This window comes from Panicum virgatum, chromosome 5K (assembly GCF_016808335.1).
Source record: "Panicum virgatum strain AP13 chromosome 5K, P.virgatum_v5, whole genome shotgun sequence".
In the NCBI taxonomy this organism is placed as follows: domain Eukaryota; kingdom Viridiplantae; phylum Streptophyta; class Magnoliopsida; order Poales; family Poaceae; genus Panicum; species Panicum virgatum.
In genome coordinates, this window is record NC_053140.1 from 43,091,087 (window position 1) to 43,117,639 (window position 26,553).

The window sequence follows — 26,553 nt, forward strand, 5'->3', positions numbered from 1 at the left end:
TAGGTAATGGGCTAAGTATATCCAAAGTCGTGTAAGCCTTGCTGAGTATTAGTATACTCAGGGTTGTTGTTGTAACCCTCCTGAGTAGGTTGTGTTCCCGCTGACTTCGAGGAGGTATGTGCGTCCTGCATTGGACAGCCGCTTCCTCCTGGGTGGACCGTCGAGTGGGCCCCGTCTTTCCCGTGAAGATCGGGCAGGTTGGCATCACATCGGTGGGCAAGATATGGAGCTCACCTTGTATCATCGTCGTGGTTATCGTATTGTATTTCGAACTCAGTTTTAAACTTCCGCTGTGCTTTTGAACTCTGTCGTTTGTACTTAAAGTTTTATGTAAAACCGGTGTTGTAAATTAATTTGAAGATTTTTGTATGCTGGTATCACCTGTGCTCGTCTTCGTACGGGTCTACTAGTGCAATTGTGATCCTGGAGTACAGTAGTTTAATCGGGATTTACCCGACAGCCTGTTAGATTACACCGTTTTAAGTGCACAGTAACTTGATTAAGTATTAAGATGATGATTAGTGTATTTAAGCCGGTTTAATTTGGGCGGTGCTGCTACAGCTGGTATCAGAGCTCTAAATTGCACTGGGGTGATTATTGGCGTGCTTAATTACGTTAAGTAACTCTTACCTTGCAACGATTTTGAGTTTTTCGAAAAGTTGACGCTAGATGCGCTAAGGAATAGGATAGATAGTTCGTATGCCCTAATTATGTTACTTAAGTTAGGTGGCATCTAAGTATCTATTTTATTCCAGCACTTCCAGCTTTTACTTTTTGTTAAACCTTATTTCGGTAACGACGCACCTCCGCTAAGGTAAGCAAAGTAAGCATTCTTGGTAGTCCTTTAGAATAGCCCACGTGTTTCATACATGCGCGGGTCCCGTATGATGAGCATACGAGGAGGTGATAAGGCTCAATTCAAACGAGCCTGTCGCTATCTGCCGCCTGATATGGAGTGCGGATTTCCTACTGTGTGATTGTGATCACGGCCATTTCGTAAGGCAATGTTACGAGATGTAAACCTGTCATGCGGTTGGCCATGACCGTGACCCTTGGGACACGTCTACCCTTGGATGTCCCGTAAGGCGAGTGTACGTGAAGTGAATACGTTGTTATGACGTATGCAGCGCTGCCCATTCAGCGTCGAACGTCTGGGTGCCATCTCTATAGTGGATGGTAATGTATGTGTGAATATGTGGGAAACTGCATATGCGTTACCCGTGTGGCGTAGGACACATGGGGGCCGTTCGTGTGTGCTGGCACGAAGGGTCCAGAAATGGATAATTATATCTCTCTTGTTGTCTTGGTTTGTCTGTAGGAACACTAACTTCGTTAAGCGCGTTATAAAATCCTTGATCGTAGGAACGACTAGTCTTTATATAGGGAGAGTACGTAAATGTGCCACCGATTGTCCTCGTATACCATATTTGGTACTTGTTTGGGTGAGAAACGCTAGAACGTGCATGCATCTTGCATCTTGCATACCCGAGTTTGTTGATCGTTTTGTTTCTTACGGTTGCGCTTCATAAAAATTTATTTGGACCGCTATGTTTTTACTATGCATTCTTCAAAAATTTATTTATGTTGCGTTGCCAAGTTTAAATCTGTTCTTTTAAAAAAGATTTGTGGCTTACGTTAGCGCTATGTGTTCTTACAGATGGCTAGCTTCACGCACGTGATCGTGGACGCTGAGGGTTGGGCGCACTCCAATGCCCTCCACACCGGCCACTTTCCTTGTCTGCTATGGCAGATGCTCAGGGTGTTTGACTACACTGAGCCCCCACAGTACTCAAGACACGAGTCTAGCTTGCTGGGCACCGAGCGCTGTCAGATGATCGTGAAGATTCCTGCGTGCCCCGCTCGTTTGGAATGGGACTCGTGACAGCTCACTGTCTATGGTAGGAAGCTGGCAGACTCCTGGGTGATTGCAGCTAGGAAGGCCATTGAGGAGTTCTCAGAGAAGCATAATGCAGAGGTGATAGATACTCCTTACAGTGTGTTTCATCTGAAGGATGAGACTACTCAGGCCTACGCAGATCGGGTGAACCGCAACATGAACTACATGATGCCCGACTACAACGTCAGGACAGCCCTCTCGTTCAGCTACTCCTCAGCTTTGGTCAACATGTATGAGCAGCTTCGCGTGGAAAATGCGATATGCAGAAGCAAGGCTCGAGAGGCTCACCTCCATGAGCAGCACATGATTGGTACCCAGGACAAGATCAAGACCCTGAAGGCCAAGTCCAGAGCGAGAAAGATAAGGATTCAGGAGTTACAGGAGGAGCTGGAGAACAGGACTCAGATGGTGCAGCATCTTGAGGGGCAGCTTCAAGAGGCCCAGGAGTGGATTGAGGACGCCCAGGCTCAGGTACAGGCAGCAGCAGACATGGAGGCTGAGGCAGCCGAGGAGGAGCCAGAAGAAGAGGAAGAAGAGGAAGGGGACCCTGAGGAGATCGAGGGAGTGTCTGGAGTCGAGTCGAGACCTGGGACTCCGTGAGGACATAGATGGATAGTGTTGATTCTTCCCTTGCAGTGTAGCCTAACTGTAGGATAGTTGGGTAGGATGACCAACATAGTGCTCTAGGCTAACCTTGGATTGAGAATTCTTTTGTGGCTCGGTAGTTCGAGTCATGTAGGATAACCCCTCGCTAGTGTGGTGTGTAGCCGAGTTGTGTAAGACCCCTCCTTCCGTAGTTGTGTGTTTTCGGGTCGTTTGTGAACACTTCTCTAATGTTACTTTGTTGCCCGTAGCACGGCTTGGTAATGTACTGAATCTTGTTTCAAATCAAGCAGCGTGGCTGCATAATGTAAATTGCTTCTATTAATGATCTTTCTGGTTGTTGCTCTAGTTTGTTAATACCGGTAGTGTGAAACTTTACCGATGAGCTGTGCTTTGGATGTCTTTGGAATCCGAAATCTTGGTGATCGATGTTTAGTATTGCATACATTAGAGCTACTCTGGGCGGAAATTGTTGAGTTGAGGTGGTTTCAACCGAAACAAGTTAGTTTATATTTCCTTGGTGAACCAGATCGCGGGGGAAATGATTCATGTCATGTGTTCATATCATATATGCACATTCTTTAATTGCAGGAATTAGTCCTGATAGCGAAATGGCTAACCAGGGGAATGATTATTTTGCAGATGGGTGATAATCATGACAATGAGAATCATGAAGCACTGCCTCACCCACCTCCCTCTTTGACTCAAGCTATTGCAGCTCTTATCGCGGACCGCAATGAGCAAATTGAGTTGATAAGGCAACTGGTGCAAGCCCAAGCAAATGTTGGCAGAGGTCGACACGCTCCCCACCACCAGCAGCAGAAATTGACTATGTCGGTTTTCTGGCCACCCAGCCACCTCTGTTCCATAAGGCCGATGATCGCCTTGAGGCTGATGCTTGGATTCGCACCATTGAGGATAAGTTCAGCAACCTCAACTGCGCAGAAATGGACAAAGCTGCCTTTGTAGCGCAACAGCTGAGAGGACCTGCAAAAATATGGTGGGTCAATCACAAAGCTTTACTTCCCGCCAATACGCGTCTCACCTGGGATAAGTTTGTGGCAACTTTTAAAGCCCACCATATTCCTACCAGCTTGATGAGGAGAAAGATGACAGAGTTCCTAGCCCTAAAGCAAGGGAACAACACTGTTCTCCAGTATGCTCAAACCTTTAATCAACTATCCCAGTATGGTGGTTTCCATGTGGATACTGATGAAAAGAAACAAGATTACTTCAGAAGGGGACTTAGTACGAAACTTCAGGACAAGCTAGCTCTTACTACTTGCAACAACTTCACCGAGCTGGTTAACAAGGCCATCACTCAGGAAGATGCCACGCTGGCGCTTAAAGCTGACAAGAAAAGGAAGGCACCAGTGGGATCCTCCAGCAATGCACCCCAGAGGTACAAGCTGGTTCAGACAGGGAATCAGCAGGCTGCAAACCGCCCTCCGCAGCAGGGTCGTTGGGTCACTAGACCACCGCAGCAACAGCAGCAGTGGACACCCTGTTTCCCGACACAGCAGCAGAGGCCTTTAATGCTACAAGGTCCTCGCCCCCAACAACTACCCCTGTTACAATTGTGGTAACCTGGGGCACTTTGCACGTGACTGCCGTTTGCCACCTCGGCAGAATAACTACAAGACTCCTGCGCTGAGTCAAGTTTCCAGCCAGAAGGATCAGAAAAAGAAGATTGTACCTGCCAAGACTGGTCGCGTGAACAACACCACTCTGGAGGAAGTTCCGGAGGGCACCCAAGTGATGGTGGATATGTTCTCCGTTAATCACTGTCCTGTTACTGTGTTATTTGATTCGGGAGCATCTCATACCTTTACCAGTGAAGCATGTGTGGCACGACTTCACTTACAAGTAACATGCCTAGAGAGACCCTACATTATTCAGACACCTGGCACCCGGTTAAATGCTGGCCAAGTAGTTCAAAATGTTCCCCTTAACTTGGGTGGGAAAATTTTCCGCTCACTCCCATTGTCCTTCCAAGCCAAGGGATAGATATCATACTTGGAATGAATTGGATGAAGAAGCATGGCGTTATCATCAATACCTCTTCTCGTATCATTCAGTTCAACTCTTCCACGTATGGTTCTATGGATATTCATCTTTCCCAGCGTGAAATTCCAACCACTGTCATATACCATCTTGAAGGGAAAATTCTAGAAGTAATTCCGATGGTTTGTGAATACCCCGATGTGTTTCCGGAGGACTTGCCAGGCATGCCTCCCGATCGGGATATTGAGTTTGTCATTGAGTTACAGCCTGGCACAGCGCCCATATCTCGAAGGCCATATAGAATGACTCCAAGTGAGTTAGCTGAATTAAAAGTCCAGTTGCAAGAGTTGCTAGATAAAGGTTTTATTCGACCGAGCACCTCACCTATGGTTGCCCGGTTCTGTTCGTAAAGAAGAAAGATCACAGGCTGAGGCTATGTGTGGACTATCGACCTCTGAATGCAGTCACCATCAAAAATAAATATCCACTTCCTCGTATTGATATTCTTTTTGATCAACTAGCCGGAGCTAAGGTATTCTCAAAAATAGATCTACGATCTGGCTATCATCAAATCAAAATCATACCGGTTGATGTACCAAAAACAGCTTTCTCTACTCGTTATGGTCTATATGAGTATTTGGTGATGTCCTTCGGGTTAACCAATGCTCCAGCTTATTTCATGTACCTTATAAATTCGGTATTCATGCCGGAGTTAGACAAGTTCGTCGTGGTCTTTACTGATGATATCTTGATCTACTCCAAGAATGAGGAAGAACATGCTCATCATCTTCGCATAGTACTTCAGCGTCTGAGAGAGCACCAGCTTTATGCCAAATTCAGCAAATGTGACTTCTGGCTGAAAGAAGTTCCATTCCTCGGTCATGTCATATCTGCTGAGGGCATCTCTGTGGATCCCATTAAAGTACATGATGTACTCGATTGGGAAGCCCCAACTTCAGTTCCTGAAATTTGCAGTTTCTTGGGTTTAGCTGGGTATTATCGTCGGTTCATCCCAGAATTCTCCCGAATTGCGAAGCCGATGACTGAACTTCTGAAAAAGGGTGTCAAATTCTATTGGAGTATCCAATGTGAGGAAGCCTTTCAGAAATTGAAAACACTTCTCACTTCAGCTCCAATCTTGGCCCAACCCGACACAACAAAACCTTTTGATGTTTATTGTGATGCCTCAGGCACAGGACTTGGTTGTGTCTTGATGCAGGAGAACCGAGTGATTGCGTATGCATCTCGATCACTCAAGAGGCATGAAGAAAACTATCCCACTCATGATATTGAATTAGCAGCTGTGGTCCATGCTTTGAAAATCTGGCGACACTATCTTCTGGGTACGTTGTGCAACATTTATACTGATCACAAGAGTCTCAAATACCTTTTCACTCAAGCTGATTTGAACATGCGTCAAAGGAGATGGCTTGAGTTGATTAAAGATTATGAGCTCGAAGTGCATTATCATCCAGGCAAGGCAAATATTGTTGCCGATGCGCTAAGTCGCAAAGTTCATTGTCATTGCATTTCAGCTATACCATTAAGCGAGTCTCTTTGCTTTGAAATGGAAAAGCTGAACTTAAGTATTGTACCACATGGCACATTGGCTCATCTAGAGCTTACTCCTACTCTTCGTGATCTCATCATAGCGGCACAAAAGCAAGATAAAGGGGTGAAGGAAATTCAGAGAAGACTATCAGAAGGAGACCCTAAAGTGAATTGCTTCCACCAGGATACTGAGAATGCGTTATGGTTGAAGAACCGATTAGTGGTGCCTAAGAATTTTGAGCTCAGAAAACAGATCCTTGATGAAGCCCATACTTCACGGTTATCAATCCATCCGGGTAGCAACAAGATGTACCAAGACCTCAAACAACGATTTTAGTGGACTCGGATGAAAAGAGAAATAGCCAAATATGTTTCAGAGTGTGATATCTGCCGTAGAGTCAAGGCTAGTCATCTTAGACCAGCTGGAACTCTTCAGCCCTTGAATATTCCAGAATGGAAATGGGAAGATATAAGTATGGATTTCATCGTCGGCTTACCTCGAACTCAAAAGGGTTACGACTCTATTTGGGTTGTAGTGGATAGACTGACTAAGTCGGCACATTTCCTCCCAGTTAAGATGACATACTTGACCAAGCAGTATGCGGAATTGTATATTAATCGCATACTTTGTTTGCATGGTGTGCCAAAGACCATCATCTCTGATCGTGGAACTCAGTTCATTGCTCGTTTTTTGGGAGCAATTACATGCTTGCTTGGGAGCCCATCTTATTCGTAGCTCTGCATATCACCCTCAGACAGATGGCCAAACTGAGAGAATCAATCAGATTTTAGAAGATATGCTCCATGCTTGTGTCTTAACCTATCCACAGAAATGGGATCAATGTTTGCCATTAGCTGAATTTTCTTATAACAATAGTTATCAAGAAAGCATCAAAATGGCACCATTTGAAGCATTATACGGTCGTCGATGCCGTACACCTCTCAATTGGTCCGAAACCGGAGAAAGAACTATCTTTGGGCCCGATATGGTTCAAGAGGCCGAGGAACAAGTTCATCTTATCCAAGCCAACTTAAAGATTGCACAGTCTCGACAGAAGAGCTATGCGGATAAAAGAAGAGATCCACTCGTCTTTAAAGTCGGTGACCATGTCTATTTAAAAGTATCACCTTGGAAAGGCGTGCAAAGATTCGGAACAAAAGGGAAGTTAGCTCCCCGCTACATCGGTCCATATCCAATTGTGGAAAGATGCGGTCCGGTGGCTTACCGATTAAATCTTCCCGCGAATCTTTCTGCAGTTCATAACATCTTCCATGTATCACAACTCAGAAAGTGCCTTAGAGTTCCGACTAAAGTTGTTGAAAGTGACTCGATTCAATTAGAGTTTGATCTTACTTATTCTGAGCATCCTATCAAAATTATTGATCGCAAGGATCGAGTTACTCGCCGCACAACCAACCGATTCTACAAAGTTCAATGGAGTAATCACTCCGACGATGAAGCTACTTGGGAGAAAGAGGAATTCCTGAAATCCAAGTATCCGGAGTTTTTAAACGCTCATCCAGGTACTACATCCTCGAACCTTTCTCGCCTTTTATATTCTCTCGTACCTGAATCTTGGGACGAGATTCTTTTAAGGGGGGAAGGCTGTAACACCCCTGTGTTAATTGTGCTCGCTAATCACGAGTTAACTCACTAATCGTGGACTCAAGTTTGTCGTTAGCACTAATCGAGTTCGTATAGTAACGTTAGACTTAGCTACGTTTGACCCTGTTTTTCTCCCTGATCCGAGCCTCAAATCAATTTTCGCCCAAAACGAAAGTTGTAGCTCTTCTTTTGCTCTACAACTTCTATTTTGACCATATTGCAAGTTTCTATATGAAATTTGGAGTTTCAATTGGTCAAATTCGAGCCAAAATCATTCAAACGAGTAAGCAGTGCTCCTCTTGTTCGACACTGTGCGTGCCCGACACCCATACCACCGCTGTGGCCGCCGGCGAGCTCGTCCACGCGTCGGCAATCGCGCTCGACCTCAGTGTCTGAGCACCGCTAATATCCTCACGGACGCCTCCAAGCTTCCTGTCCCGTCCCGTTCCTCCTTTCTCCTTCCTCGAAGCACGGCGAGCCGAAGCGAGCAGAGCTCGTCGCGCCGGTCGCTCCTCGCCGCGGCAGCACGATTCCTCGCGCCCCAAGCCGCCTCACCTTGCCCCGAACCCACTCCGCCCCTCCACAAGCTTGGCCGTGCCCTACGCCGGCCGAAATTAGGCCCCAGACCGCTGTCGCCATCGTCCTTCGTCCTGGAGCTTCGCCGCCCAAAACGAACCCCCGGTGAGCTTCCCCGCCGCCTACTCGTGCTTCTTGACCTTTTCCCTACTCGATTCCGGGGCCGCCGTCACCGATTTGCCGCCGCGCCGCCGTGACCGCGCGCGTCGCCGGGCCTCCCTGTGCGGGGCCGCGCGCCGCCGTCGCGCGCCCCAGGTCCGCCTGGACCCCCTAGCCGTCGCCCGCCCCGCCTCCGCCGCTGGCCGGCCCTGACCGGGCCGGAACGCCGCCGCCGTCGTTGCCCTGCCCCTGCGCCGCCGCTAGCCGCGCAGCGCGCGTGCCCCCCTGCGCCGCCGGGGGCGCCGGCCCCGCCGGGCTGCCTGGGCCGCGGGCGGGCCAGGCCGCGCTGCCGGCGAGCCGCTGCCCGGCCAGGACGAGCCGCCGCCGCGGTGCCTGGCCGCCACGCCGGCCACGGCCCTAGCACGCGGAGCAGAGCAGAGGAGGGGGGGGGGGGGGAAGCAGCTGGGCCGCCGCCCACTGCCATGTGGGGCCCGGGTGTCAGCGCCCCCCCTTTATCTTTTATGTTTTCAATTTTATTTCTTTATTTTCGGCTGAAATTTCTTAATTGCTTAGTAAATCGCAGGAAAATCCTAAAACTACAAACCCAATTTTGTTAGGTTTCTAAAATCAAAAGATTCTGAGGAAAAATATTTGTGCTTGTGAATTGTCAATTTTGCCCCTGCTAAAAATTTGATTTGTGCTTGAGCTAGTTTATATTGTACCGGTTGTTTCGCTACTCTAAAAATTATGAAATTTATCCAGTAAATTACTCTTTGTATGTGTAGTCCACTGGAAAATTTTCATGTCTATATCCCTTGTGCATGTTTGTGGATATGTTTTTGTTTGTTTTCCTTTCTAGGGCTAAAAGAAATACTTTTCAATATCAACAATTGTTGGTAATTTATTTATGCACTCCTTATCAGCAGTTTTTCATGATATCAAAGTTGTGCTAATAGATCTATGTGGCGTGTTAAGTTTTGATCTTTAATTAATTCCTAACTTCAATTTTATCCTTTATCCTTGTTGTTAGTTAATTACTTTCATGCATGTGTAACCTCAACAAAGCTAGTTTCTGTCTCACTCCGTGCTACCCTAAGCAAGTTTAGTATTTGGGGTTTTGAAGGAAACACTTCAGGCTAAAACGAGTTGAACTTCTGAACCGCATTACATTGCATCGTTTTGAAATGCATCTAATCATAAGCACTCATGCATCACACCGTATCCTAACTGTTGCATGGCATATTTTTATTCATGTAGACGCCGCGAACGAAGTCGCCTACGAGCTGATCACCGAGCCGACCCAGGAGCCGCAAGCGGAAGAGCAGCAGGAGGACGCCGTTGAGCACGCTCCAGAAGTTGCTAACCCCGCTGACCTGCAAGGCAAGCCCCGGAGCATAACCATAATTTAAATTATTCAATGTTTATTTAAGTATTTTGTGCATTTAAGTTTTAGGAGTTATATGAAACCCTAGTATGCATATTCTCCCTAGGTACCTTTGAGTCCATACTAGTGTGCAGGTATCGTTAGCAATGCTTTGCTAAGTAGGATCTCGGTAAAAGTCGAGTGATTACTGTGACTCGCGAGTTTTAGGATCTTGATTGCTTAGTTATGGCTTTGAAATGAGTTGTTGAGTAAAGAGAAATGGAGACCGGGCGGAAATGAGTTGGATTATTGGTTTAGAATGAATGAAAAGAAATCTCCGCCTGTGTCGTTTGAGGATCGTACCGTTGTTGGCAGTGTTGATCGAGGATTGAACAGTACTAATCACATACCGGAAGTAGGAGGTTGTCGAAACCGGTAAGCTGTGTACCGCTTTACAACGGTAATTTGAATTCCGTCTTGCTACGCTGGGCGCGGAAGTTGGCGGGTGTTGGATAGGATGCCGCCTCCGGGTTCTCCGGGAGTTCGCCGCGAGGGGCCCATCACCTGGGTTTTAGCAGGCGTGGTTCAGATGTCGTGGTAATGATGGAAACAGTTGACGCGCGTGGCCCGACGGGGCTTACATGCGTCGTGTGAGTTAGGTCCACCTTGCAAGATTAAATCGGATCGATTCGTCGTGACTCGCGGATATGAGAGCCTTGGTCACTTTGTCACATCATAGTAAGAAAGTGGAATGAAAACGGAATGGAAAAGGTTGGTTTGTGAGTTAGTGAAGAATAATCTGCTCCACCATGTGTGCTCTAGATGTTAGGCGAATTTAGTTAATACTCGCTGTGCTAAATGGAGCTAAAATATTGAAAGTAAGGATTCACTTCTAGCAGCCTTTCAGCAAAAGAACTCCAGAGCCAAAAAGCTTTGCATGTCTAGGTAATGGGCTAAGTATACCCAAAGTCGGGTAAGCCTTGCTGAGTATTAGTATACTCAGGGTTGTTGTTGTATCCCTCCTGAGCAGGTTGTGTTCCCGCTAACTTCGAGGAGGTATGTGCGTCCTGGATTGGACAGCCGCTTCCTCCTGGGTGGACCGTCGAGTGGGCCCCGTCTTCCCCGTGAAGATCGGGCAGGTTGGCATCACATCGGTGGGCAAGATGTGGAGCTCACCTTGTATCATCGTCGTGGTTATCGTATTGTATTTCGAACTCAGTTTTAAACTTCCGCTGTGCTTTTGAACTCTGTCGTTTGTACTTAAAGTTTTATGTAAAACCGGTGTTGTAAATTAATTTGAAGATTTCTGTATGCTGGTATCACCTGTGCTTGTCTTTGTACGGGTCTACTAGTGCAATTGTGATCCTGGAGTACAGTAGTTTAATCGGGATTTACCCGACAGCCTATCAGAATACACCGTTTTAAGTGCACAGTAATTTGATTAAGTATTAAGATGATAGTTAGTGCATTTAAGTCGGTTTAATTTGGGCGGTGCTGCTACAGGTTTCCTGCCCGGCCAGGCGTTCTAGTCTTCCTGATCTAGTCAATCCATAACATTTATAGGAACGGATGACGCCATCATCCATCCTAGAAATATATTTTTAGAGAAGAGGGCGGGTCAATTGCTACAGTATCTTTGCTATCCTTGTATTAACAAGTTACCTTTTGACTTGCCTCTGGAGAAAAAAGAGATGTTCCTACAAATCAATCTTTATAGTGTACTCCCTCCATCCCTAAATACTCCCTCCCTCCCTCCTTCCTGTTTGAATGTTTTAGAATTAGATGAGCTAAAAAAACCAAATTTATTAACTGTAACCCTCGTATTCAAACAGAGCCATGGTCTGGCACTCCCGGCTGGTGCGGGGCTGTGGGCGTGTGGCTGGCCCAACCTGTGAAGCGTCCCCTCATAAGAGAGGACTAAAATGTGATACAAAACATCAGTCCCAGGAGGCTGATGCCACATTTATTACATCAGATGGTTCAAAACCTTACAAACCTTGGCGGACACTCGATACATATGATAATAATAATTAACCAGGCTACGACATAACACCAGACTGCAAACCACATAGGGTCTACTACGGGCTCAGAGTACTGCGACAGCGGAGGCATCTCAACAGGGCCGGTTCCACAGGCAGGGTTGGGTGTAGAACGGTAACCCTACTCGGCGTCGTCTGGCACGAAGTCTGGATCTTCTTCTGTAAAAAGTAAGAGTGGGGTGAGTACAAACGTACTCAGCAAGTCCAAACACACCCACGGAGGGGGGGTTTATATCAGAATAATATGCATTGGTAAAGCAAGGATAAGGTTACGGTTTAATTTGCGGAAAAACGATATTTCATGCAGGGGTTTATTTTAAAGAGAGCCTTTATGAAAATCAATTTCAGAAGTAGCACGGAGTTTCCAAATTTTAAACTGCTACCGGACTCCCCGTCCGCCGTAGCACACGGCACCACTGCCGGAACCAATTCCCAAAACAACTCACACCAGCCCATCCCAAGGAAACACTAGTTATGTGACCACACCATAACTCGCCTAATACCGTGGGCACGGACTATTCGAATAGATTCTTAACTCTGCAGAGGTGTGCAATTTTACCCACAAGTAGGATACCACAACTCGAACACCGTCGTGTCGGTGTAGATCCCAACATAGCCATTACCCACCATAGCTAAGCCTGACTAGCCATCACGGGATGCACCAAGGGGTCATTGACCGTTCACTTAGGTATAACCGGGCATAAGTCACTCGAGGCTTATCCCTTCTCCTTAGACACCCGTTGCTCTCAGCTCTCCTGATGGCTATCACACCAACTAGTGGGATTTATGCTACGCCGTTGCCCATTCAACGGTCGAGTGGTTTGCACGATAGTGGAGTTAGGTGAGATGACACACCAACTCGGTCCTTAGACGCGACAAGATGGATATCTCCCTTCTTTGCCTTGCCACACAGGCATAAGCACACCAATCGGCAAATCGCACAGAAATGCCGTCCATCTCGCCCATACTCATCTTTCGAAAATCCACATTTTTTCCCCTTCCCACACGCACACATTTTCTTTATAAATCAAATAGTATTATGAGTAAAGTCCTAAGCATTCTAATATCGATTAACGTCCAAACAAAATCAGACATTAATCTAGGTGGTCAAGGAATGGTCATCACAAATCAAGGGGGGTGGCTATCCAACCGTGTTTTCATGCAAGTAAAACATATGCAGTTTATAAAACAGGCCATTGGGTTGTGTTTATAAAAACTAGGACAGAAACATGCATCAAAGGATGGGATTGAACTTGCCGTCTTCGAAGCCTTCGGGGAAGTCCTGTCCTTCGGGCTCGGGGTCGCGGAACTGATCCTCGTTCTCCTGCTCACAGTACTGCTCGTTGACGGGCTCTCCTTCGTTCACTCCGCGGTCTACAGCACACATAACAAGCATCCAATCAAAACAAGATCTAACGTTGAGCTCGAATCGGAATCACATAAAATATGGAGATAGAAGTGGCATTTTTGAGTGTCTCCCTAATGGCATGGCCAAGATTTGGTTATGAGTGGCGTGGTAAAAGTTTCGGGTTAATTAGAGCTCGTTTGATACATAAAATGATAGGTTTTATAAAGGTTCGTGGGTTGGTTAAGGGGCCAGGGGCCTGGTTGCAAATAATCTTAAGTAGGCAGGGATCTGTTTGTAATTTTTTGAAAGCTTTTGGGTTATTCTGGAGAGGTCAGGGGTATATTTGAGGTTAAGTTATACTGGAAGAGGGTTTATTTGCAAATATACTAAAGGTGGGGGTGTTTCTGCAAAAAGGCAAAAGAGTGGAATGTTTCTTTAAGAAATAAAGGAAAAGGGGAGGGGTTTTTGGCATAATCGCCATCCCCTTCCTCCCTCCCACGCTGGGAAACAGGGGAGGCGCGTCGGCTCGCCGGCGGCGGCCCGATTCGGGCGCGCTGAACTTGGGCGGCGGCCGGGGGTGAGGGGAAAGGGGAGGGGTGACGCCCTGGAGGGGATCCCGGCCTCACCTCGGGCTAGGATGGCGCGCAGAGGCGGGGCGGCGTGGGTCGGCGGCGGCGGGCGGGAATGGCTGCGGCGGCGGCGCTGCAGGTTAGGAGAGGGGGCTAGGGCCGGCGGGTGGGGTTGTGGAGCTGGCCGGGGAGCTCGGGGCCCCTTTTATAGGAGAAAAGAGGCGGTGGGGGTAGGGTGAGCCGGTGGCGGCCGGTAGGTGCGTCCGGCGAGCGGGGCGGGGCGGAGTTATGGCGCTCCGGCCATTCTTGCGCGTCGCGGAGCAGCGGGTGCGTCGAGGGCGGGCCGATGCGACGGCTCGGCAGCGGCACAGGCGAGCACAGGGCGGCGCTGTGCGGGGCAGCGGCGGGCGGCGCGCGGCGCGGCCAGGCGTGCACGTGGGCTCGGCGGAGCTCACGTCGCTGCGGCCTGACGCGTTCGCCCACAACCCTGTGCTCCGTGCGCGCAAGCGGGGCGGGACGCAGCGGGGTGGCGCAGGCGGCGAGGCGGTGGTGCGCGGGAGCGGCAGGCTGGCAGCGGCGGGTGTCACGGCGGCGCTCCGGGCACGCGGTCCGCGTGCGCGGACTGGCTCGGTGGGGCGCGCGGCGTGTCGTGGCGCGGGCAGGTGGCGCGCGAGCGGGCGGCCGCGTCGTGGCGGCGTCGCGGGCCGGGGGTGGTGCGCGGGCTGGGAGCGCGCGCGGGCGAGCGGGCGGTGGCGTGGCGCGGCGCGTGCCACGGCTCGGGGCACTGGGCGCAGAGAGCGCGTACGCGCGCGGTCGGGCCGAGCGCCGTGCGTGCGCGCACGTGGGCAGGCCGAGCGGCGTGGACGCTGGGCAGGTCGGGGGCACGGGCGCACGGGCGGCTGCGGGGCGTGGCCGGCGCGTGCGGGAGGGAGGTGAGGCGTGCGCAGGGCAGGCGGGCCGGGCTGGGAGGAAGGGCGTGAGGGGTGGCGCGACGGGGAAGAAAGAGAGGAAGGAGGGAAGGGAGGGAAGAAAAGAAAGAAAAGGAAAAAGGGTGAAGGGAAAAAGGAAAAGAAAATAGAAAAAGAAAAAAAATGGGAAAAAGGGGAAGAGAGAGAGAAAAAAGGAGGAGGGGGCGGTGCTCGCCAGCGGCGACCGCGGGCGTGGTCGGCCACGCGTGGCGTGCGGCCGCGGGAGGTGGGGCACGCGGTCGGAGGGGAGAGAGGAAAAAGGAGGGGGCGGGATTCGCGGCGTCCGGTCGCGGCGCATCGCGTCGGATAGAAAAAAATGGATGGGACGCGAAATGAAGTCGGGTGTCGGGTTGTTCGGGGGAGGTTCTGGGGATTAGGGTTCAGGGTTTAAGGGAAGTCGAGCTCAACGAAAAACAACTTAGCGCATGATTTGTTTAGTGAATTTTCAGGATGTCACAAACCTACCCCACTTAAAATGAATCTCGTCCTCGAGATTCGGCTGGTTCCTAAACAGGTGGGGAAACTCCTTCTTCAGAGCGTCTTCTCGTTCCCACGTCGCTTCTTCTACTCCGTGTCTGCTCCACTGGACTCTGCATATCCGTACTTCAGAGTTTCTGGTCCTTCTGGTGACCGTGTCGAGAATCTTGACCGGTACTTCTTGATATCGTAGGTCTGGCTGTAGATCTATCGTTTCTACTGGCACGTGTTCTGCCTCGGGTACTCTCAAACATCTTCTTAGCTGTGAGACATGGAACACTGGATGTATATCTGACATTTCTTCTGGCAGTTCCAAACAGTATGCTACTGCTCCAACTTTCTTCAGAACTCGGTACGGTCCAATGTACCGAGGGGCTAATTTTCCTTGTACCTGAAATCTTCGGGTTCCTCGAATGAGTGATACCTTGAGATACACAAAATCCCCTGGACTGAAACTTATTTCCCGCCTTTTCTTGTCAGCGTAACTCTTCTGTCGGGACTGGGCTGCTTTCAGCTTCTCTCTGATCTCGGCTACTCTTTCTTCTGCTTCCTTTATGAGGGCGGGCCCGACTAAAGCACGTTCTCCAACTTCTGACCACATCAGAGGGGTCCTGCATTTCCTTCCGTAGAGAGCCTCGAATGGTGACATGCCCAAGCTTGCTTGATACCCGTTGTTGTATGAGAACTCGGCATAGGGTAAACTCTGTTCCCAATCTTTGCCGTAGGTGAGAACACATGCTCTCAACATATCTTCCATAATCTGATTCACCCTTTCTGTCTGACCATCTGTCTGCGGGTGATAAGCGGAACTAAAGTCTAGCTTGGTGCCCATAGCTTTATGCAAGCTTTTCCAAAATCTAGAGGTGAACTGGGTCCCTCTATCTGAAACAATCCGACTGGGCACACCATGCAACTTCACTATATTTTCCACGTAAAGCTTGGCTAGCTTCTCTCCGCCGTAGTTGGTACGTACGGGTATGAAGTGAGCCGCTTTAGTGAGTCGGTCCACTATTACCCATATGGAATCGTGTCCTTTCTGGGTTCTGGGCAGACCTACCACAAAATCCATCCCTATTTCATCCCATTTCCAAACCGGAATGGGTAGGGGCTGCAACAATCCTGCCGGCTTCTGGTGTTCAGCTTTGATTCTCTGGCAAGTATCGCAATGGGCGACAAATCGTGCAATATCTGCCTTCATCCCATTCCACCAATATTTCTGTTTTAAGTCCATATACATCTTGGTGGATCCTGGGTGAATAGAGTAGGCTGAGTTGTGGGCTTCATCCATGATTATTTGCCTGAAATCTCCCTTCTGGGGCACACAAATTCTATCTTTGTACCACAATGTTCCCCTATTATCCACTCTAAAGTCTGGTGCCTTATTTTCTCCGGTTTGCTTCCGGATTTCCATCAGTCCCTTGTCCGCTCTCTGGGCTTTCCTGATTCGTTCTTCTAGAGTGGATTGAACGTTCAGCACTTGGTTGGAACCTCGAGGGACAATGTGCACATTTAATCGTGCCATTTCCTCTCGTAAATGGTCATTCTTGGGCCCGTAGGATTTCCGACTTAGTGCATCGGCTACTACATTGGCTTTACCTGGGTGATAATGAATTTCCAAATTATAATCTTTGACTAATTCCAGCCATCTTCTCTGCCTCAGGTTTAGGTCTGGTTGGGTGAAGATATACTTCAGACTTTTATGATCGGTAAAGATTTCGCACTTATTTCCAATCAAATAGTGCCTCCAGATCTTGAGTGCATGCACTACGGCTGCAAGCTCCAAATCATGAGTCGGGTAATTTTGCTCATGGGTCCTGAGTTGACGGGAAGCATATGCAACGACTTTCCCATCTTGCATCAGTACACCACCCAATCCTTGTCGGGACGCATCACAATAGATGACAAAATCCCGATGAATATCCGGCAGGGTTAGCACTGGGGCTGTCGTCAATCTTCGCTTCAACTCTTGGAAGCTCCTTTCACACGACTCCGTCCAGGTGAACTTCTTTTCTTTCTTGAGCAGCTCTGTCATGGGCCGGGCTATCTTAGAAAATCCCTCAATGAATCTCCGATAATACCCAGCTAATCCGAGAAAACTTCTGATCTCACTGACATTAGTTGGTTGCTGCCAATTGGAGACTGCTTCAACCTTCTCGGGATCCACTGCTACTCCTTCCGCGGTCAAGATATGACCAAGGAAAGCTACTTTCTCCAGCCAGAACTCACACTTGCTGAATTTGGCGTATAGCCTGTGCATTCTTAACTTCTCCAGAACTACTCTCAGGTGTTGCTCGTGCTCCTGAATACTCTTTGAGTAAATAAGTATGTCGTCAATGAAGACTACGACAAACTTATCTAGCTCGTCCATAAACACTTTGTTCATGAGGTTCATGAAATAGGCAGGTGCATTTGTCAGTCCAAAAGACATCACCGTAAACTCAAACTGACCATACCGGGTGACAAATGCTGTCTTCGGGATATCACTCTTCCTGATCTTGAGCTGAAAGTAGCCGGACCTCAGGTCAATCTTGGAGAAGTACCTGGCTCCTTTTAACTGGTCAAAAAGGTCATCGATTCTGGGTAGGGGATACTTGTTTTTGATAGTGACTTCGTTTAGTGCCCGGTAGTCTACACATAACCTCATACTTCCGTCCTTCTTTTTGACAAATAGAACCGGGGCTCCCCAAGGCGACGAACTTGGCCTGATGAAGCCAATCCGTTGCAACTCCTCTAGTTGTTTCTTTAACTCTGCCAACTCAGAGGCTGCCATCCTATAGGGTCTTTTGGCTATGGGGGCGGTTCCAGGAACAAGATCAATAACAAATTCTATGTCCCTATCTGGTGGCATACCGGGAAGTTCTTCGGGAAAGACATCGGGGGACTCATTCACTACTGGGACTTCTTCCAAGGACTTGGCTTCCATGCTGAATACCATCGGGTTTGCTCCACTTTCCCGGGTATGACAGGTCACTCGGACTCCCTCTGGGTTTGTTAGATGTACTACCTTGTCCGTACAACCTATGAGGCCATTATGTTTGCTTAACCAGTCCATTCCGAGGATCACATCTATACCTTCTGACTTAAGTACTACTAGGTCTGCTAGAAACTCTACCCCACTTAAATTGATCCTTACCCGTAGACAGCCCAATTGACACCTGATGTCTCCTCCGGGCGTCCGGGTTAATAGGGGTGTTTTTAGTAGTACTGTAGGTATTTTATGTTTCTCCACAAAACTCGAAGATATAAATGAGTGTGATGCTCCAGAATCGAACAGTACTGTTGCAAGAGTTGAGCTGACAAGGTACTCACCGAGTACAACGCCCTGAGCTCCTTGAGCTTCCTGCGCGTCGATGTGGTTGACGCGGGCTCGTCCAAAAGTCTGCTGGGGTTGCCTCTGCTGGTTGCTGTTGTTGTTTGTGTTGCCACGGAGGGGCACTCGGTTGGCTCCGGTCAACACTGGCTTGGGTCCGTTCACGGTGTTGGAGAAAGCTGAAGTGGCTGGCTTGTTCTTGGCATAAGGGCAGTCGGCGATGAAATGCCCTGTCTCTCGGCAGTTGAAACAGGCCCTGACATTGCTGTTGCTGTTGGTGACTTGGCTCGCATTACTCTGTGGGGCCCTCATGGTGTTCTGGCTTCTGAGCTGTGTGTTAGGGGCCCGTGGTCCTGTCACTTGAGAATGAGTTTTGTACTGCATTGGGGCTTGGGACCTTGGTGTGTTGTAGCTGAGACTTCTGGTCTTCTGAAAACGATCCTGCTGACGAGACTTACTCTCCAGAAACTTGCGCTTGTTCTCTTTCCTTTCATCAATCTTAGCCTTCTCGGTGAGGATTGCCTTGTTCATCAAGGTGTTGAAATCAGGATAGATCTGAGGGGTGAGCAGGGTCCTGAGTTCTGGGTTTAGTCCCTTCTTGAACATATCCTGCTTCTTCTCATCGTCGTTCACTTCTTCCGGTGCATAGCGAGCCAATTCCATAAACTGGTGGGTATACTCCTCCACAGACATACTTCCTTGCTGAAGTGCACGGAACTCATCTGCCTTACGCTTCATGGTTGCCGAGGGGATGTGATAACGGTGGAACTCCCTCACGAATTCATTCCAGGTGATGGTGGTGGCATCTCTGGCAGCAGCGCAGTAATTTTCCCACCAGGCTAAAGCAGTCCCGGTGAGTTGATGTGCTGCCAAGAGAACTTTATCTCGATCCTGGCACCCAAATGGCTCGAGCTTCCTCTGGATCACGCGGAGCCAGTCATCTGCGTCCAAGGGGTTGCTGGATCCGGCAAAAGTAGGTGGCTTAGCCCTCAGAAAAGCTGTAAGCTTGTCGTTGAAGGTCTGCTCTCGTGGCTGCCTGTTTATTAGAGCATTGGCCAGTGTCTCCAGTATGAGAGTCTGGTTATGGATCACTTGTGCCAGGTCCACGAAGGGTGGTGGTGGTGGTAGCTGTGCATCATGATTTTCTCCTCTGCCCTGACTCACTTCTTGTTCTTCCTGAGGATGGTTTTGCCCGTTAAGGCGTGCTCCTGCATCAGCAGCTGCAGGGTCCCTGACACGGGAGGCCCTCGTGACGCTTCGAGAAACCATCTGCAGATTGGGTAGGGTTTTGTGAGATTGAGATTAGGTGATGTTTAAGTTGTTTAATTCGTATTTTTTGAAAAGGCAGAATTAACCTTCTGCCGAAAGGCACACACACAACAAGCACACAACAAGGCAAACAAGCAACCTTCAATAAAGCGAGGCAGGGTACAACACGGAACAAGACTAGAACGCGTACTACACGTCCGGGTACAGGTTCAAACTAGGAATACAACTTAAACTGGAAGGACTAGAAGGGTACAACAACAGGGTGGGGTTGGACACTCTACTCGCGGGACGAGTCTTCTTCTGGGGTGGTACGTGCTTCCGGGGAAACAAACGGCTCGTCGTCCTCCGGGTTCCCGTTCTCCTGGGGCTGAGCAGCAACTTCTCTTTCTCTGACAGCAGTAGACCCTTCGGGGTTCTCGGGTGGAGCTCGAGGGCTTCCAAAGAGCGTTCCCCATCCTATGACGGGTGTCCCAAGTAGAACATGGTCTTCTCCGATGGCCGGAACTGGGGTCCCACTCCTGGTCCATTCTTGCATGCGCCGGTCTCGGGCCTGTCTGAGGCTCTCCTGTGCCACTGCTTCACTGCTGATCGCGGCTGCGGCTCTTGCCTCGGCTTGGGCTGCTCGGACCTGTTGGAGCCTCACCGCGAGTTCAGCTTGCTCGGCACGATTGGTCTGCTCCCTCAGCAGGTGGGCCTGCTCATCGAAGAGTTGGTCCAAAGCGGCCAGATAGTTAGCCATTTGGTACCAAGGGTCTACTTCATGGCGGCGCCGTTCCAGGCTTCTCATGCGGGCTTCCCAAACAGGGGTCCTGATGGCCGGCGGAAAGAACCTCATTGGCGTGGGTGCTAGGTGTTCTTCGAAAATCCGGCATAGGTACCGAAGTGCCTTTCTGACAGCCAAGGGATAGGTGTCTTGGTGCCTGAATCCCGTAGCGGTCACTCGCCACGACTGGATGTTGGGGTGGCGTTCACTTCTGGCGATGACAAGGATCACCCTGCAGCGGAGAGTGCCATGATGCTCGTACTCTCTGCTGTAGTACCTTGGGCGTTCCGTAACGCCAAGGCTTTCCAGGGCGTTGATCAATAGGCTGGGGAAGCCAGGTGCAGCTTGGCAATCGCCCTGGGTCCATCCTTCCTCAGCCATCTGAAAACAAAGATAGAGTGAAGATCTTGCACGAATATTTGCGGTACACAAAGGGGTAGATGGTTTTTATTTATGGCATCATGGTGGGGTACAACTTCATGGGTACATGATTATTTGAGCAAGGGTTCTAGCTTAGAGACTACTCCTATCATGGGGATTCTTCCTCAATTCTAAAGGAGCGCTTCTTCAGTGGGAGGTGCTGATCCATCACATCATCCTCGGTCTGAGTTCCTTTATCCCAGTGGGTTTCTTCGGGTTCTTCTTCTTCAGTCTGAGTGCCAACGTCCCAATGGGTTTCCATGGGTTCTTCCTCTTCTTCGTCTTCCTCTATCCATCCACCTATTCCCCAGCGAGCCTCGTATCTCCGCAACTGAGCCTGGAGAGCGGCTAGCGAGTTCTCGGCGCGTGTGGCTCTTGCCCGCTGTTCTTCCAGTTCTTCCTCTTTTTCATCCATTTGGACCTGGAGGGCGGCTAGGGAATACTCGGCATGGAAAGTCCTCGCCCGTTGTTCCTCCATCTCCTGGGTTGCTTTTTCTGCTCTGTGGACCTGCTGCTTCAGTTGTGCTGCTTGCTCGCGATAGAGCTCATCCAGGCCGGTGAGATAGATGGATAAGTGAGAGACCGTGTCTTCTAGGTCTTCTTCTTCTCTTCCAAGTCCTCTCATCCTGGCAATCCATGTGCGTCCTCTTCCTTCAGTCGGCAGGAAAAATCCCATAGGAGTCCGCTGAAGGTGATGCTTGTAGATCACTCGGAGCCGTCGCAGGGCTTTACGGGCGGCTTTCCGATAGGTATCCGGGAAGCGGAAACCAGTGGTGGAGATGAACCAAGGGTCCACATCAGGGTAGCGGGTGCTTCTTGCTATGAAGATCATCAGGTCACACCGAAGAGTACCCTTGGAGTCGTACTCCCGATAGAGAAACTCTGGCGGATCCACAACTCCAATGCGTTCCAGGCTGAGTATCAACAGCTTAGGAAGGCCGGGCTCTGCGAAACAGATTCCGCCGATCCATCCATTGTCAGCCATCTGGAACAGGGCAAGAACCAAGGGTAAGTATTTGTGTGAGGAAAGGATTAAGGATCGAAAAGTCCTAAGGTGAAAGGTCCTGAAAATGGGTTTCGCTCCTAGGGTCACGTCCTACGGCCAACCTACGGCTCTGATACCACCTGAAGCGTCCCCTCATAAGAGAGGACTAAAATGTGATACAAAACATCAGTCCCAGGAGGCTGATGCCACATTTATTACATCAGATGGTTCAAAACCTTACAAACCTTGGCGGACACTCGATACATATGATAATAATAATTAACCAGGCTACGACATAACACCAGACTGCAAACCACATAGGGTCTACTACGGGCTCAGAGTACTGCGACAGCGGAGGCATCTCAACAGGGCCGGTTCCACAGGCAGGGTTGGGTGTAGAACGGTAACCCTACTCGGCGTCGTCTGGCACGAAGTCTGGATCTTCTTCTGTAAAAAGTAAGAGTGGGGTGAGTACAAACGTACTCAGCAAGTCCAAACACACCCACGGAGGGGGGGTTTATATCAGAATAATATGCATTGGTAAAGCAAGGATAAGGTTACGGTTTAATTTACGGAAAAACGATATTTCATGCAGGGGTTTATTTTAAAGAGAGCCTTTATGAAAATCAATTTCAGAAGTAGCACGGAGTTTCCAAATTTTAAACTGCTACCGGACTCCCCGTCCGCCGTAGCACACGGCACCACTGCCGGAACCAATTCCCAAAACAACTCACACCAGCCCATCCCAAGGAAACACTAGTTATGTGACCACACCATAACTCGCCTAATACCGTGGGCACGGACTATTCGAATAGATTCTTAACTCTGCAGAGGTGTGCAATTTTACCCACAAGTAGGATACCACAACTCGAACACCGTCGTGTCGGTGTAGATCCCAACATAGCCATTACCCACCATAGCTAAGCCTGACTAGCCATCACGGGATGCACCAAGGGGTCATTGACCGTTCACTTAGGTATAACCGGGCATAAGTCACTCGAGGCTTATCCCTTCTCCTTAGACACCCGTTGCTCTCAGCTCTCCTGATGGCTATCACACCAACTAGTGGGATTTATGCTACGCCGTTGCCCATTCAACGGTCGAGTGGTTTGCACGATAGTGGAGTTAGGTGAGATGACACACCAACTCGGTCCTTAGACGCGACAAGATGGATATCTCCCTTCTTTGCCTTGCCACACAGGCATAAGCACACCAATCGGCAAATCGCACAGAAATGCCGTCCATCTCGCCCATACTCATCTTTCGAAAATCCACATTTTTTTCCCCTTCCCACACGCACACATTTTCTTTATAAATCAAATAGTATTATGAGTAAAGTCCTAAGCATTCTAATATCGATTAACGTCCAAACAAAATCAGACATTAATCTAGGTGGTCAAGGAATGGTCATCACAAATCAAGGGGGGTGGCTATCCAACCGTGTTTTCATGCAAGTAAAACATATGCAGTTTATAAAACAGGCCATTGGGTTGTGTTTATAAAAACTAGGACAGAAACATGCATCAAAGGATGGGATTGAACTTGCCGTCTTCGAAGCCTTCGGGGAAGTCCTGTCCTTCGGGCTCGGGGTCGCGGAACTGATCCTCGTTCTCCTGCTCACAGTACTGCTCGTTGACGGGCTCTCCTTCGTTCACTCCGCGGTCTACAGCACACATAACAAGCATCCAATCAAAACAAGATCTAACGTTGAGCTCGAATCGGAATCACATAAAATATGGAGATAGAAGTGGCATTTTTGAGTGTCTCCCTAATGGCATGGCCAAGATTTGGTTATGAGTGGCGTGGTAAAAGTTTCGGGTTAATTAGAGCTCGTTTGATACATAAAATGATAGGTTTTATAAAGGTTCGTGGGTTGGTTAAGGGGCCAGGGCCTGGTTGCAAATAATCTTAAGTAGGCAGGGATCTGTTTGTAATTTTTTGAAAGCTTTTGGGTTATTCTGGAGAGGTCAGGGGTATATTTGAGGTTAAGTTATACTGGAAGAGGGTTTATTTGCAAATATACTAAAGGTGGGGGTGTTTCTGCAAAAAGGCAAAAGAGTGGAATGTTTCTTTAAGAAATAAAGGAAAAGGGGAGGGGTTTTTGGCATAATCGCCATCCCCTTCCTCCCTCCCACGCTGGGAAACAGGGGAGGCGCGTCGGCTCGCCGGCGGCGGCCCGATTCGGGCGCGCTGAACTTGGGCGGCGGCCGGGGGTGAGGGGAAAGGGGAGGGGTGACGCCCTGGAGGGGATCCCGGCCTCACCTCGGGCTAGGATGGCGCGCAGAGGCGGGGCGGCGTGGGTCGGCGGCGGCGGGCGGGAATGGCTGCGGCGGCGGCGCTGCAGGTTAGGAGAGGGGGCTAGGGCCGGCGGGTGGGGTTGTGGAGCTGGCCGGGGAGCTCGGGGCCCCTTTTATAGGAGAAAAGAGGCGGTGGGGGTAGGGTGAGCCGGTGGCGGCCGGTAGGTGCGTCCGGCGAGCGGGGCGGGGCGGAGTTATGGCGCTCCGGCCATTCTTGCGCGTCGCGGAGCAGCGGGTGCGTCGAGGGCGGGCCGATGCGACGGCTCGGCAGCGGCACAGGCGAGCACAGGGCGGCGCTGTGCGGGGCAGCGGCGGGCGGCGCGCGGCACGGCCAGGCGTGCACGTGGGCTCGGCGGAGCTCACGTCGCTGCGGCCTGACGCGTTCGCCCACAACCCTGTGCTCCGTGCGCGCAAGCGGGGCGGGACGCAGCGGGGTGGCGCAGGCGGCGAGGCGGTGGTGCGCGGGAGCGGCAGGCTGGCAGCGGCGGGTGTCACGGCGGCGCTCCGGGCACGCGGTCCGCGTGCGCGGACTGGCTCGGCGGGGCGCGCGGCGTGTCGTGGCGCGGGCGGGTGGCGCGCGAGCGGGCGGCCGCGTCGTGGCGGCGTCGCGGGCCGGGGGTGGTGCGCGGGCTGGGAGCGCGCGCGGGCGAGCGGGCGGTGGCGTGGCGCGGCGCGTGCCACGGCTCGGGGCACTGGGCGCAGAGAGCGCGTACGCGCGCGGTTGGGCCGAGCGCCGTGCGTGCGCGCACGTGGGCAGGCCGAGCGGCGTGGACGCTGGGCAGGTCGGGGGCACGGGCGCACGGGCGGCTGCGGGGCGTGGCCGGCGCGTGCGGGAGGGAGGTGAGGCGTGCGCAGGGCAGGCGGGCCGGGCTGGGAGGAAGGGCGTGAGGGGTGGCGCGACGGGGAAGAAAGAGAGGAAGGAGGGAAGGGAGGGAAGAAAAGAAAGAAAAGGAAAAAGGGTGAAGGGAAAAAGGAAAAGAAAATAGAAAAAGAAAAAAAATGGGAAAAAGGGGAAGAGAGAGAGAAAAAAGGAGGAGGGGGCGGTGCTCGCCAGCGGCGACCGCGGGCGTGGTCGGCCACGCGTGGCGTGCGGCCGCGGGAGGTGGGGCATGCGGTCGGAGGGGAGAGAGGAAAAAGGAGGGGGCGGGATTCGCGGCGTCCGGTCGCGGCGCATCGCGTCGGATAGAAAAAAAATGGATGGGACGCGAAATGAAGTCGGGTGTCGGGTTGTTCGGGGGAGGTTCTGGGGATTAGGGTTCAGGGTTTAAGGGAAGTCGAGCTCAACGAAAAACAACTTAGCGCATGATTTGTTTAGTGAATTTTCAGGATGTCACAACCTGCAGGCTGGAGACCTTGGGTGTGTTTGGAAAGGTGGCCTGTGGGCTCGACTGCGCCCCGGGAGCCCATTTCGGTGTTTGGGTTTATTATCCCCTCCCTCAGCCTGGCCTCCGAGAGCCAGATCCGTCTCCTCCGCCTGGCTCCACTCGTACACCATTTTCCTTCGTAGCTCGAGGGCTCGGCTCCGCGTGGCGCTGGGCGGGCGATTTTGGGGCGATTCCCGCCGGCGGCGGGTGGCTTTGGCGAGCTCTTACGGGACATCGGAAACTTCCTCCCGCCATTTTCCGCCGCGAAATCCATGGCCTATAAAGCCGACCGCCGTCGCCCCCTCTCTTCTTCCCCACTCGCTCTCCATTTGTGCACTCTCGTGAGACACCAGCTAGGGTTCCGTGGTGGTGTGCGGCGAGCTCGGGTCCACCATCGGCGGGCTTCCTCTCCGTTCCCCCGCTGTGGATCTGCTCCGTCTCGCCGACGCGCCTCACTTCCTCGCTGGGACTCCGAGCAGTGCAGTTCTTCTTCCTCGGTGCCGGTGTTGACCTAGGGTTTGCTTCCGACCCGTTCTGCTTCCTCTTCCCGCTGGTCTTCTGTTCTTGCTGTGTCTCCTCCGAGCTCCCCAAGGTGTAATCGATCCCCAAATCCCCATCCTTCTTATGGATTTCTGATGTGCGTTGGATGATTTTGTTTCGATGCGGTGCTTTTACTCTTGTTTCGATGCGGTGCTTTTGTTTCATTGCTGTTAATATCTTGGTGGATCATGAGGAATTGGAACTGGCCTATGATGCAAACATCTATACTATAAGGTTCACAGTCACAATTCACAGGTTCACAATCATAATTCACCAGAGAGGTTCACAGTCACTTATTCGCGGTCACAATACCAATACTAAGTTTTCAATGTCACAATTCACAAGGTCACAATATCAAGTCACAGTCACAGTTCACAGTTTACCGTCACAGTTATTGTGATACATAAGGTGGCTGCTTTTTTCGTCTATTAGCTGCTTCTTTTATGACTGTCATCAAGCTATTGTGATACATCACTCAGTTGCAACACGAAGCTGTTGCTTGAGA